Source organism: Mastomys coucha, unplaced genomic scaffold, assembly GCF_008632895.1.
Source record: "Mastomys coucha isolate ucsf_1 unplaced genomic scaffold, UCSF_Mcou_1 pScaffold23, whole genome shotgun sequence".
NCBI classification, from domain to species: Eukaryota; Metazoa; Chordata; class Mammalia; order Rodentia; family Muridae; genus Mastomys; species Mastomys coucha.
Window position 1 is genome coordinate 53,625,411 of NW_022196906.1, and position 13,144 is coordinate 53,638,554.

Consider the following 13,144-nt stretch of genomic DNA (forward strand, 5'->3'; position numbering starts at 1 on the left):
AGAACTGGAGCAAGGAACAAGCGGGATGTGTGCAAGGTCAAGAAATCTCAGACAGACCGAGGTATGCGCTGCCATTATTTCAGGTCTGAGTCTGAGTCCCTGTGGGCTCTGGGAAAGATGTTTACAGGTGTGTGTGTTTGTGTGTGTGTGTGTGTGTGTGTGTGTGTTGTGGTATGCATGTGTGTGTCTGGTATTGTGATGTGTATGATGGTGTGTGTATGGTGTGTGCTGTTTGTGTGTGGTGCATGTGTGGTATATGTGTGTGGTGTGTGTGGTGTGGTGTGATGTGTGTGGTATGCATGTGTATGTGTGGTGTGTGCTGTTTGTGTGGTATGTGTGTGTGGTGTATGTGTGTGTGATATATGTGTATGGTTATGGTATGTGTATATGTGTGTGTGTAGTGTGGTGTGTGTGTGTGTGTGTGGTGTGTGTGTGTGTGTGTGGTGTGTGTGTGTGTGTGTGGTGTGAGTGTGGTGTGGTGTGTGTGTGTGATATATGTGTATGGTTATGGTGTGTGTATATGTGTGTGTGTGTGGTGTGGTGTGTGGGGTGTGTGTGTGTGTGTGTGTGGTATGTGTGGTGTGGTGTGTGTGTGATATATGTGTATGGTTATGGTGTGTGTGTATATGTGTGTGTGTGGTGTGGTGTGTGTGTGTGGTGTGTGTGTGTGTGTATGTGTGTGTGTGGTGTGTGTTATGTGTATGTTCAGGTGCGTGTGGGTTGTGTACATTTGGAAGCAGGAAGAAAACCTTAGCTGTTATTCCTTGGGCACTGTGGAACTTGATTTTTGAGATACAGTCTCTCGTTACCTGGAACTCACTAACAGGGCTGAGCTGATTGGCCAGTGAAGCCCAGGGAACCTCACTGAAAAGTTTGCCTCTAACTTCTCAGCTCTGGGATTACAAATGGGATCAAACTCAGATCCATGCTTGCGAGCACTTCACTGACTGAGCCCAAGCCCAAGATGTTTTACAGTTGGAAGGGGAATCCAGTACCCCTGCTTAGGTGCAGCCCCTCATGGAGAGATCTGCCTACAGGTCTCTACTCCTGAAAGCTTGCTGCCTTCAGCCATGAAGAGCAAGGATTACTAGCTTTGCATGAAAATTCTTTTCTGAAAAGATTGCTGTTAATTATGTGCATGAGAGTGCAGATGCCTGGCAGGAGGGGGCATCTGACCTGGAACTGGAGTTACAGGCAGCCATAAGCCACCCAACATGGGTTCTGAAAATCAGACTTGAGTCCCCTGCAAGAGCAGTACTAGCTCTTAAACACTGGGCCATCTCTGTTTTTTTGTTTTGTTTTGTTTTTATTTGTTGGTTCCTCCCACCTCTAAGACTAGGTTTCTCTGTGTAGCCATGGCTGTCCTGGAAGTCACTCTGTAGACCAGGCTGGCCTTGAACTCAGAGATCTGCCTGCTTCTATCTCCAAGTGCTAGGATTAAAAGCATGTGCCACCACTATCTGGGATTTAAATGTATAGGTTATTTTATTTTATGTTCATTGGTGTTTTGCCTCTATGTATATCTATTGGGTCCTCTAAAACTGGAGTTACCGACAAGAGCCACCATGTGATGCTAGGAATTGTGCCTAGGTCCCTTGGAAGAGCAGCCAGTACTCTTAACCACTGAGCCATCCCTCCAGCTCCTTATCTATCTTTCTTTTTGTTTCTTTGTTTGTTTGTTTCTTTCTTTCTTTCTTTCTTTCTTTCTGCCTTCCTTCCTTTCTTTCTTTATTTCTTTTTTTAACAAAAGTAGCCTCTAAGTTCTTATTACATGACTATTCAATCAGGTAGGGATGAAATTTGAGAGAGAAATAAAAATACTGATACTTGTATAGATTTTAATTTTTTTTCTTTTCTAATGATTTATTTCTTTTTTAACGTTTACAGAAGAATGGCTCTATTAGAGTGGGGAATTAAAATCAGATTTTGTAGAACGTAAAGTTTAAGAAGGCTCTCTCTTGAAATCTCACATGTCACAAACACAAGGACTCTGCGCTCAGCACTAGCATCTCAACAGACAACAGCCAGAACATCAGTCCTGATGACAATATTGTTCAGGCCCCAGGGAAACACAGCTCCTCAACCTTTGGCTCCGTGTCTCCCGATGCAGAAGACAGATGCATCTGGATGTCACGGAGGTTCCTGGGTTGCCTCTCTGCCAACACCAGAGACAGAAGCCACCTCAGATTTCAGGAAGGGTTTGAGTGGCAGAGGCACTTAGGTAAGAAAAAGACAAATTAATTAGCTTGTCAAATCCTGTTGCTCAGATAGTGAGACTGCAGCAGTTTCTTATGTAGTGCAACCCCATTTCCCAGTAGGGCCTCCTGTCCATCTCATATTGGTCTTTCTGCTCCACTGCAGGAGGGGCTCACACATTAGCGAGGTATTGGCAGCTGCTTATGGAGGCCAAGGACTATTTCAGTCATGGTATCGCTTCTGTCTGTAGTGGGTAGTTTCTACTACCGCACTTTAAGCTCTGGGCAGACCACACTACCAGCCACCGCCCTGATTCCCTTGGATCTGTGGATGAAATACACACACACACACACACACACACACACTTACTTTTAATATGTTTCTTAGCTCAATGGCCTGACAATTCTAAGTCTCCTGTGGCTAACATCCCTTACCTTCACTCCCAACTCAACTCCTCTAAATCTGCTCTCAGCTTAGTTGCATTTCTGATCTCCTACCTGCTACCCCAGGCCCTGTGTGGGAAGTGGCCAATGGCCACTCCATCAGAAATCCTCTTTCCTCCTCCTGCTTCTCTTAGCCTTGCTGCAGGAACCTAGAAGTCCTGCCTCTTCTGTCCAGCCATTGGCCACTAACATCTTTATTGATCGATCAAGATCCAATTGAGGAACAGGACCTTCAGCATTGACACACAGATTTCCGATCAAAACATCAGAACCACCCCCTACATCCAACCATGTATTTATTTCATATGAGAAGGCCAGCTCTCCATATTACTACAAGAATCCTCATATTATCCAATATGTCATTTAAAAGGCAGATATTTCTACATTGAAATTAAAACAATGTGCAGTGTTTTCTGCATTAGCAATGATTTCAATTTCCTTAAAGACTTTTATTTGTATGTGTGTATGTGCCATGTGTGTGTATGTGTGTGTGTGTGTGTGTGTGTGTGTGTGTGTGTGTGTGTGTGTGTGTGTGTGCAGGTGCTATGGAGGCCAAAAAAGGGCATCAGATTCCCTGGGGTTAGAGTTACAAGCAGTTGTGAGTGTTCCAAAGTGATACTGTAAACTGAATTCGGGTCATCTGGCCCAGCAAGGAGCACCCTTAGCTCCCGAGCCATCTTTCCAGCCCTCAGTGATTATATCCTCTCAGCAGCATCACTAAGATATCCGACTAAGTTAAGTAAAATTTACAATTCAATTTCCAAATTTGAAGATTGTTTTACAATTTTGATGGCAATTCCTTGTATTACTAAAGCATTCTGTACATCAAAAATAATTTTTAAAATTATCTTAGAGTTACAGTGACTCAAAAAAGATATACCAGTTTCATATCACTGCCAAGAGAATATAAATTGTGCGAAAATCTTGATTGTAACAACATAATTAGTAATTTTGCAATAAGGAAAGCAAGAAAGTTAAATTCCACAAAAAGATATGTTACAAAGTGTGTGTGTGTGTGTGTGTGTGTGTGTGTGTGTGTGTTGTTGTTGTTGTTGTTGTCGTTGTTGTTGTTGTTAATTGAGCCGAGGGCATTCTGGGCAAGCACTCTATCAGAGAGCTATAGTCCAACCATAACTACCCATAACTTGTGGTGGCATGTGCTTGTAATCCTAGCACTTAGGAGGCTGAGGCAAGAAGATTGCAAGCCAGCGCCATCCTCAGCCCAGTCTTGGCTAGGAGAAGAGGGTACACTTAGCATGAATAAGGACCTGGCTCAATCCCTAGAACCATAGAAATAAAAAAGAAATAAAAGATCTTGTAGTACAACCAATTTAAGCTTATCCCTGACTAGCTTACAAATAAATGAGACTCAGACTATATTTTATTTGGCTTTGACAATTACTGGAGGGTAACCCTTAATCTACTCTTCTAACTGCAGGCCTGGTTGCCTCCCCAGCGGTGTACCCCAGGTACCTGCTGTTTCTCCTGGCCATGTGCTCACTGTCCATCTCCCCTTATGGCGGCTTCCTCCTCTCCTCTCCTTCCTTCTTCTCCCTGGTCTCTCTCCTCCAACCAGGTTACCTGGGACCCACCTAACTCTAATCCCTCCAGAAATTGGTTGTAGTCAATTTTATCTAACCAATAGTACTACCTCAAGGGACAAGGTTTGCACAACAAAAGCTTGTAAACAGGAGAAGTCCCTCCTAGGCCCAGACCTTCTGGTATAGAATTTAGCATTACAATACATAACAGCAGACCAAACCTCAACAAGATCTACTTTTTATCCTATGAACATGTATTTTTCAGTGCAGAAGAAGAGAACATTTTAATGTCGTTTAGTGGCTTGGTTATAACTTCGAACATTCCCACATATGCTATGTAGTCTTTTACAGTAAGAGTCCTGTTGCGATTACCTTCCTAGCAGAAGGGAGGTGCAGGTTTTAGAAATCATTCTTTGCTGTTGATTCTACGTTACCTCACAGAAATGCTTGGCCTGGGCAAGCCAATCTAAGTGGGACAATAGATATTCCCAAGAGCCACCTTTGTAACCTTCTTTTGTTGTTCTTCTTTCTTTGATCCTGGAGTGACAGAACCCGAGTGTCATTGAGAGGGAGTTCCATGCTAGAAAATCTCCCCTCCATGCCTAGTCTGGTATCAATGTCTTGGCTAAATCGAAGAGGGTGGGTTGCTACCCACTGTCCACTCTGCCCCAGGGGAAAGACTTTTGTGTGCTAAGAAAATGGAAGAAGCCCTAGGCCTCTTGCTTTGAGCTCTAAAGGAGAGCAGCTGTTTTTACCGCTTCTCTGCTCCTGACATTTGCTTTGTTTCCATTGCGTGTGCACATGCAGGGGCACAGGCACACACCACAAACACACCAACAAACAGTGGTGGGATAGACACCTCCACCCATGGGCCCTTAGCTGCTCTCATTTTCCAGGCCTAGATTCCCAGGAGTGGAATTGCTAGGTCAAAGGGCATATGTATTTTTAATTTTGATGGATTTTTCCGGATTGATTTCCAAAAATGCTACAATAATTTACATCTCCACCAGCAATGATTGAGAGCAGGGGTTTCCCCCCCAACATGCAATCCCCGTAGAAGCTCTTTTTAATTTTGTCAGCCAGAAGGGTGTAAATGAGTATCTTTTATTACTTTAATTTGCATTCCCCTGCATTCTAATGAATGTGAGCATCTTTCCATACAGTTTGATTTTTTTCCCCCTTCTGAACAACCTATTCATTGCCTGTTCTCGCCTTTGGATTTTTGTCTTTTTTTTTATTATCAATGTATAAGAGCTCTTTGCATATTGTAGTGATTAACCTTTGTCTACCATCTGCATTGCAAATATATTTTCTAAATCTGTTTGTCTTTTGACTTTGCTTACAAGATCTTGCCACAAAATGTATTAAAAATGCATACTTAAAGGCAAAAATATCTATCTTTTAGATCTAGGATCCCAAACTTGGTTTGAGAAAGTCTTCCGGGCTTCAGATCATATGCAGTCCATGGGGCTGCAGAGATGGCTCAGTCCATAAAAAGCTTGCTGTGTAGCACCCAGGCAATAAAAACTGGGTGTGGTGGCAATTGTCTGTAATCCCAGCAGAGTTGGGCAGATACCCGGAGGCCATGGGCCTGCCAACCTAGCTAAAATGCTCTGTGTTCAGTCACAAGAAAATAGAGAGCGACTGAGAAAGATAGCCTCTAGCCTCCACACACCCATACGCACACATCTGCATGCACACATCCTCACACTAACATGACTATATATATGCAGAGATGTACAAAAGAGATTATATGGAGTCCAGTTTGTATTGCCAAAATGTTAATGAACCATAGCATACATATGAGACATGAAGACTTGTGGATAGGTGAATTCTTATGAGGTAGGCACATTCAATAGACTAGAACCTAAATCAAGAAACTGAATCTCACATCCTTTCCCTCCAAGGCTCGGAGACAGTCAAGGAAGAAGAGGAGGAAAGATTGTTAAAGAGGTCAGGGATGGTGGCTTCTGGACCTGACAGTCATTGCATTGGTGAACTCACAGCATCCATGGTTGCTGATGCAAGACTGCACAAGCTGAAGTCAGTCCACACTCCAACACTGAGTGGAAAGTGGCCTCTGAAGCTCCACCCCTGGCTGAAGCGCTATCAATAATAGCCATAGCTGGCAGGGTCAGTTTGTGTAACTGAGATAGGTTGGCCATGCTCCTCAAAAGGAGCAACTCTACACTCATGCACATGGATAGCACTAATTGGAATCAATTGGGAAGAAGGAGGAGAAGGAGGAGAGGAGGACATGAAGTAGGGAAGAGCACATGGGAGGCAGATCTGAGAGGAGTTAGTGTTGGGGAACCTGGGGTGGATATGATATAAATAGATTGTATTCATATATTAAATTGCTAAGAGTTTTTGAAAGGAGGAAGGAGAGTCTTATCAATCAGCACACAACACTCCTTCCATCCCCTCAGGCACTTCCCACTCCGGTGAGCCTACATCCTATGTACACACCATAGTTTACACTGGAACTTTGGATAAAGTTCACCTTTGGTAACACCCTTGATGCCTGCTTCCTTCCAGCTGTTTGAATTCACCACCATGTCTGAGTCTCTTGCTGAACCTGAAGCTCACAGATTTTGCTAGGCATCCTCCTGTCTCGGATCTTCATTGCTAGGATTACGGGCACACCCCATTGCACCTGGCTTTTTGCGTGAGTGCCAGGATTCTGAACTTAGGTCCCCATATTTGCATGGAAGGTACTTTACTGAGTCTCCACAGTACCCTAAGGATGCGCTTTCAGTGAGAACATGTGGAGAGAGGACAATCCATGACAAAGCAAAGGTCCGAGGCATGAACCAACATGCTGAATGAAGCCACTCACACAGGTGTGGCTGAAATTTACCAGCATACAGCAACTTAAGTGACACAAGAGGGCAGGTCGGGACAGACCTCGCTGTTGCCACAGTCTTGCCCAGGCCTGAGGCTGCCATCAAATGGGCACACTTGAGGAATGGATTCCCTCTGCTTCTGATGTGTAATGCTCCTTGATGCTCTGTGAAATTGTGACTTTGAAAAGTGTGACCATCAAAATGTCACTCGTAAGAGAGAGAACATCTATGTTGACTGAGCAACTCACTTATGGAAGTCCATTATACATTGTGTCATTGGACCCTCAGAATGGTCCATGAGGTGGATACTGTTTACCTACAGCTGAAATCATAAGACCAGGAGAAACCAAGACCCTAATACACATAGCCATTAGATGGTCCAACTTAAACTAAAGCCCAGCTCTGCCTCCCTCCAGAGTCCCTGCTCTTTCCCTATATATACTGTCCATGGACAATGATTCAAACATCCTACCAGACATCTTACCAAGAATAGCATGTGAGATGGACCAGAGGTTTGCGATCATTATCTCAGCCCCTCACAATGGGCCCTCTGGTGTCTGTTTCCAGTTCCCCAGCCACACAGAGTGGTTGATTTCTTGGAATTTGAACTACACTTCTAGGCAGCAATGACCATTTGAACTGAAAGAAAAGCAGAGTTAGGTTGGGGTGGCTGCTTTGGGTCCGGAACAAATAGACCAGGCTGAAAAGGGAGCAGATTCCTGGGAGGTGCAGAGTCAAGAGTAAGTATGAAGAATGAGCAGGACTCTGTGCTCCATCCTCTTCTAAGCAGTGCTCTTGATTACAGGAAGTCCAAGTATTGGCCTTCCTCCAATAAGGAGAGATCATTGCATAGTCTACGCTTTCATGAGTGGGTCTGTTTCTTAGAGTAGAGAGACATGAACACACTAGCACAAAGACACAGACAAGCTGGGGCAGCACATTGACCCCTCAGTGATGAAAAGCAGAGGAAATGCATACCTCTGAGGATCTGAGAATACAGAGCATCTTTGGCAGCCCAGGGTCCTCCAACCTTAGCACGAGAGCTCTTCTGCAGAGAGCTCTCACCAAGGCAGTTTCTCACCAAAGAGAGCATTTTAGCTGCTAGAGATAATTGTAAGAGAGTGTGCTGAAATTACAAGGTACCGTTTCTCACTATCAGATTGGCAAGGCTTTAATGGTTTGTTACAACCTGATGCGGGGGGCGGGGGGGACGGGGAGGGCAAAAGAGGACATTTGTCAGAAAATAAAAATTACTCCAACTTCTGGGAAAGGTAGCTCAGCAGTATATATCAAAGTATTACGTAGAGCTACCCTCAAGCCCAGGAACTCCACTGCTATGTACACACACACACACACACACACACACACACACACACACACACGCACGCACGCACGCACACACACGCTGATTAAGTTAGGCGTAGTGATGTGCATCTGTAATCCCAGCACCCGGGAGGTAAAGCAGGATGCTAAGTTGCAGTAGTGAAACCCGGAGCTGTAACTCAGCTGGTAGAGTGATTGCCTAGCATACACGAAGCCCCTGGGTTCCAAGCTTAGCACCATGTAAAACCAGGCACGGTTGTACATGTCTGTAACCCCAGCACTCCAGGGATAAAGGCAGAAGGTCATAAGTTCAAAGTCATCTTATACTATTCAGAGAGCTAAGGGTCAGCCTGGACTACTTGCCTCAGAATTTTGAAATATTTAGGAACTAGAGAGATGGTTATGAATACTTATTGCTCTTCTAGATGACTCTGGTTAAGTGCCCAGCACCCACATGGCATCTCAAAACTGCCTGTAACTACAGTTCTAGTGGATCTAACACCCTCTTCAGGCTTCTAAGAGTTCCTGCATGCATACAAGCAGGCTTACACACATACACATGTATAACAAAATAGACAAAATCTAAAGCAATTGGGGTTTTTTTTGGCTTTTTGGTTTTAACTAAGGAAGTTTGGAGCTAGAGAGGTGACTCGGCAGTTAGGAGCACTGGCTGCTTTGCAGAGGACCCAGGTTCGGTTCCCAGCATCCAAGTGAGATAACTTACAAGTGCCTATAACTCCAGCTCCAGGGCATGTGTCATCCTCTTGTGATATACTTAAGCATGTGCACATATGTGATATACAAAAAAGACAACTTAGTACACACACACACACACACATACAAATAAATAAAAATAAATTAAAAATTTTATTATAAAAATTAAAGAAGTTCATTGTAGTGTTTGTTGATAATACCATATAATTAGAAGCATTAAAAAGTGTCCATTAATACAATTCTAAGCAAATTGAGAACATCACATTGTATGGTTTGGTTTGAATATAAAATGTCTTCCACAGACTTCTATGTTTTAGTTTGAATATGTGTATAAGATGTGGAGGGCACAGGCTCCTGTGTTGGATGCTTGGTTCCCAGCTGGTGGTGAGCATTTGGGAGGCTCTACAAACTTGCTGGAGGAAGTGGTCACTAGAGGATGGCTTGCTTTAAATGTCATACTCTGCCTACCCCACTTCCTGTCCACCCCAAGAATCTGTCCTTGGCATGATCTCAATGCCATATTCTGTCCAAATGTCTAGGGCTGAGACCATGAACCCTCTGAAACTAGGAGCCTAAATAGGCCTCTTCTGTTTTAAGTTATTTGTGTCCAGGGCTTTGGGTCACAAAAAGCAGCTGACAAAGCATGGGATGTTATTAAACATTTAAAATATTGAGGTAAGGTTTAAGGTATAACTTAGTGGTAGAATATAAGTGAAAGGCCCTCTATTCACTCCCTTGTACTGGAAACAAATTAAATAATAAAAATAAACTAAAATGAACTCTCAGCTCCTTCTCTAGCATCATCTCTGCCTGCTTGCTGCCATGCTTCCTGCCATGACAATAATGGACCAAACCTCTGAAACTGTAACCCATTAAATGTTTTCCTTTATAAGCATTGCCTTGGTCATGGTGTCTGCTCACAGCAATAAAACCCTAACTAAGACAGATAGGCAAAAAAATTTAGAATCCCAGAAACTACAAAAATCCTGGGCATGGTGGCACACTTAAAATCTCAGCCTACGGAGGCAGAGACAGGAGGATCTCTAAAGCTCACCTGTCTGTCTAGCTTAAGTAGTGAGCTCCAGGAGAGATCCTAGCTCAAAGGAGGTGGACTGCATTCCTGAAGTTGTCCTCTGGTCTCTACATGCACGTACACTTGCTCTATGGAGTTTCCAGACCAGGAGAAGGGACCACATGGGGTGCACATGAGCGCATGCATACACACACAACACACACACACACTCACACACACAGACTTGAGGCACCATCTTCCACTGAGGCTGGCTTTCCTCCCATCATTGGGGACACAGGTACCTTGCCAGCTCCTACTGCTTTGGGCTCATTTTCTCTCATTTCCCTGAATGCTTGGGATGGAGCAATGTTTCTCGATGGCCCTCCCATGTACTGGCTAAGATAGAAGTGGCCCCTTTGTTTATACTCAGTAGTGAGGGACCCTCCGGTGTGGCTGGAAGCAAAGAGCTGGAGGGTCCCAGAGGACTTCAGGAAGGCTGCTCCAGGTCGCCACCTTGACATTGGGATTTGACCAGAGAGCTGGAACCCAAGGCCTCTAAGCATTGATTACAATTCAAAGCCCGTGTGTGTGTGTGTGTGTGTGTGTGTGTAGAGAAGAGAATGCAAGGTCTGTGTGGTGTGTGTGTGAAGAGAAGAGAATACAAGGTCTGTGTGTGTATATGTGATATGTGTGTGTGAAGAGAAGAGAATGCAAGGTGTGTGTGTGTATGTGATATATATATATATATGTGTGTATGTGAAGAGAAGAGAATGCAAGGTGTGAGTGTGTGAGAGAGAGAGAGAGTGTGTGTGTGTGTGTGTGTGTGAAGAGAAGAGAATTCAAGGCCTGTGTGTGGGGTGTGTGTGCATGTGCGTGAAGAGAATGCAAAGTTCGGAGCTGCGGGTCCGCTGCGGTGTGCTCGCAGCGCCCCCTGCTGTCGAGAAGGCGCTCTGAAGCACCCGGGGATTGCAGCATCTTGGCTCAGCATCTGCCAGGGTCGCTCCTGCAGGCTGGGATGGTTCTTTGCACCTGAAGCACTGCGTCCCCGCAACTTCATTACTGTGAGATCCCACACCTATTGGGGAAACCTCAACCCAAAGAACCAACCCAATACACCACTATGGGACCTTAAGGACTTCCCCTAACCCAGAACCACCATATCCTGCCTGTGTGCCCCTCCCCCACTTATCCTGGAGAATTCTGCTGTGTTTATGTTGTGCCACGCGGGGTCCCTTTCCCTGATCTAGAAACTCCACAGAGCACAGAGACAGGTGTGCGTGTGAGATGGGGTTGTCTTTACCTACTTCCAAAGGAGGTATGACTACTTCATTCAGAAAAATTTGACTGCCACATGAGTTGCTCCCTTGGGACTAGAAAGTTCTTCTGTGTGACTATAAAAAGACAAAAAAGAAACTCAACAAGACAGGAGGCTATCTGTGAGTTCGAAGCCAGCATGGTCTACATAGTGAGTTCCAGGACATCTGAGCCTACATAGACTCTGTCTCAAAAAAAGAAAAAAAGAAACTCAAAGATTTTGCTCTAGGAATGCTTAGACATTGTCCACAACAGCCCACACTTGTGCACAGTCTAACGAACCCTCTACCCGTACTTTAAATAACCGCCAACACCAACAAGAAAAATCTCATTCAATAAAATGTGTTAGTGATATATCAAAATGTTCACTCTGTGGTTAAGTAAAAATGTCAAAATACAACATGTATAATAAAATTGGGCCAGGGCTGAAGTTTTGTGATAAAATTCTTGCCTAGCATGTACCACGTCCTGGGTTGATCCCAAGCACCCTCTCCCCAACCCCCGAAAAGTAGGAAACAAATAAAAGTTCATTTCTGTGAAGATGCAGGAGTGTGTACACATTAAAATCAGTTTATTCACTGGCTCAATAAGCTTTTAAAAAAACTCTTCAAAATATGACCTAAAAATTTATTTAGGGGTGAATTAAAACATTCTTTGTAAGCTAGTTATAGTGGCACAAGCCTTTAACCCAAGTATTGGAAAGGCAGAGGTAGGCAGATCTCTGTGAGTCCCAGGCCAGCCAGGGCCACACAATGAGACCATGTCTCAAAAATAAAATAAAAATAATTTTGTTTTACTCTTCTACATTTCTAAGTCATATTTGTGTGTGTGTGTGTAAAATGTTGTGCGCTTGCTTTTAAGCAGAAAATCCCACTTTTCTCTTCCCCACCCTCAAAGACCTAAAGAATTGGATCAGAAAGTAAAGGATGTGAATTAGTGAAGCACTGCTTTTCCTGACTCCCAGGAGAACCACAAAATAGTTGTCACCAAGAGAAGTTCCTCATGAATAGTGCCAGAGTGACAATAAATATTTCAGTGTTGATGTTAACAGGATTTATAGCATGACCAGACTGGTGTATCATAGATTAAAAGATATTTCAAAAACAAAACCTGATGGTACAGGTTTGGAGTCTCAGCTCCTCAGGAGGCTGAAACAATACTGAAAGTTCAAGGCCGGACTGGGTAATTCAGGGAAATCCTGTGCTGAGACCCTGTCTCCAAATAAGAAATAATAATAGTGTTTGGCTAGCATGGGCAAGGCCTTAGCTTCAATCTGTATTTAGCACCGAGGAGGGAGGGGCGGGTATGAGAGTTAAAGTAGAATAAGCTCCTACTCATGTTGTAACAGTTAAGTAATAGATACATGTGCCAAGTCTTTGTTGCAAAAAGTTTGCACACATGTAGCAGGATGTGGTTTCTCTCTTGTTCTAGCTCCATGCAAATCGGAACACATGGGTGGGATCCTACTGAAGAGGCAGTGGAATCCCTTCCCCTTCACTCTGGGTTGGCAGCTCTGAGCTATTTAAAGATGTAAAGTTATCACATTAGTAGAGTCTGTGGTGACAAATCCAACTGTCACACTGGAGCAGGTCCCCCAGATCCTCCTAGACACAGAGACAACACTCAAACTGCCTGTTAGACTTCTACCTTCTGAGGCTCGGCAAAGCAGGAACCGGTGAAGAGCGAGCACCAGAATCTGTTCACTTTGTGAGGTTTTACCTCTCCCTCTCCCTCTCCCTCTCCCTCTCTCCTCCC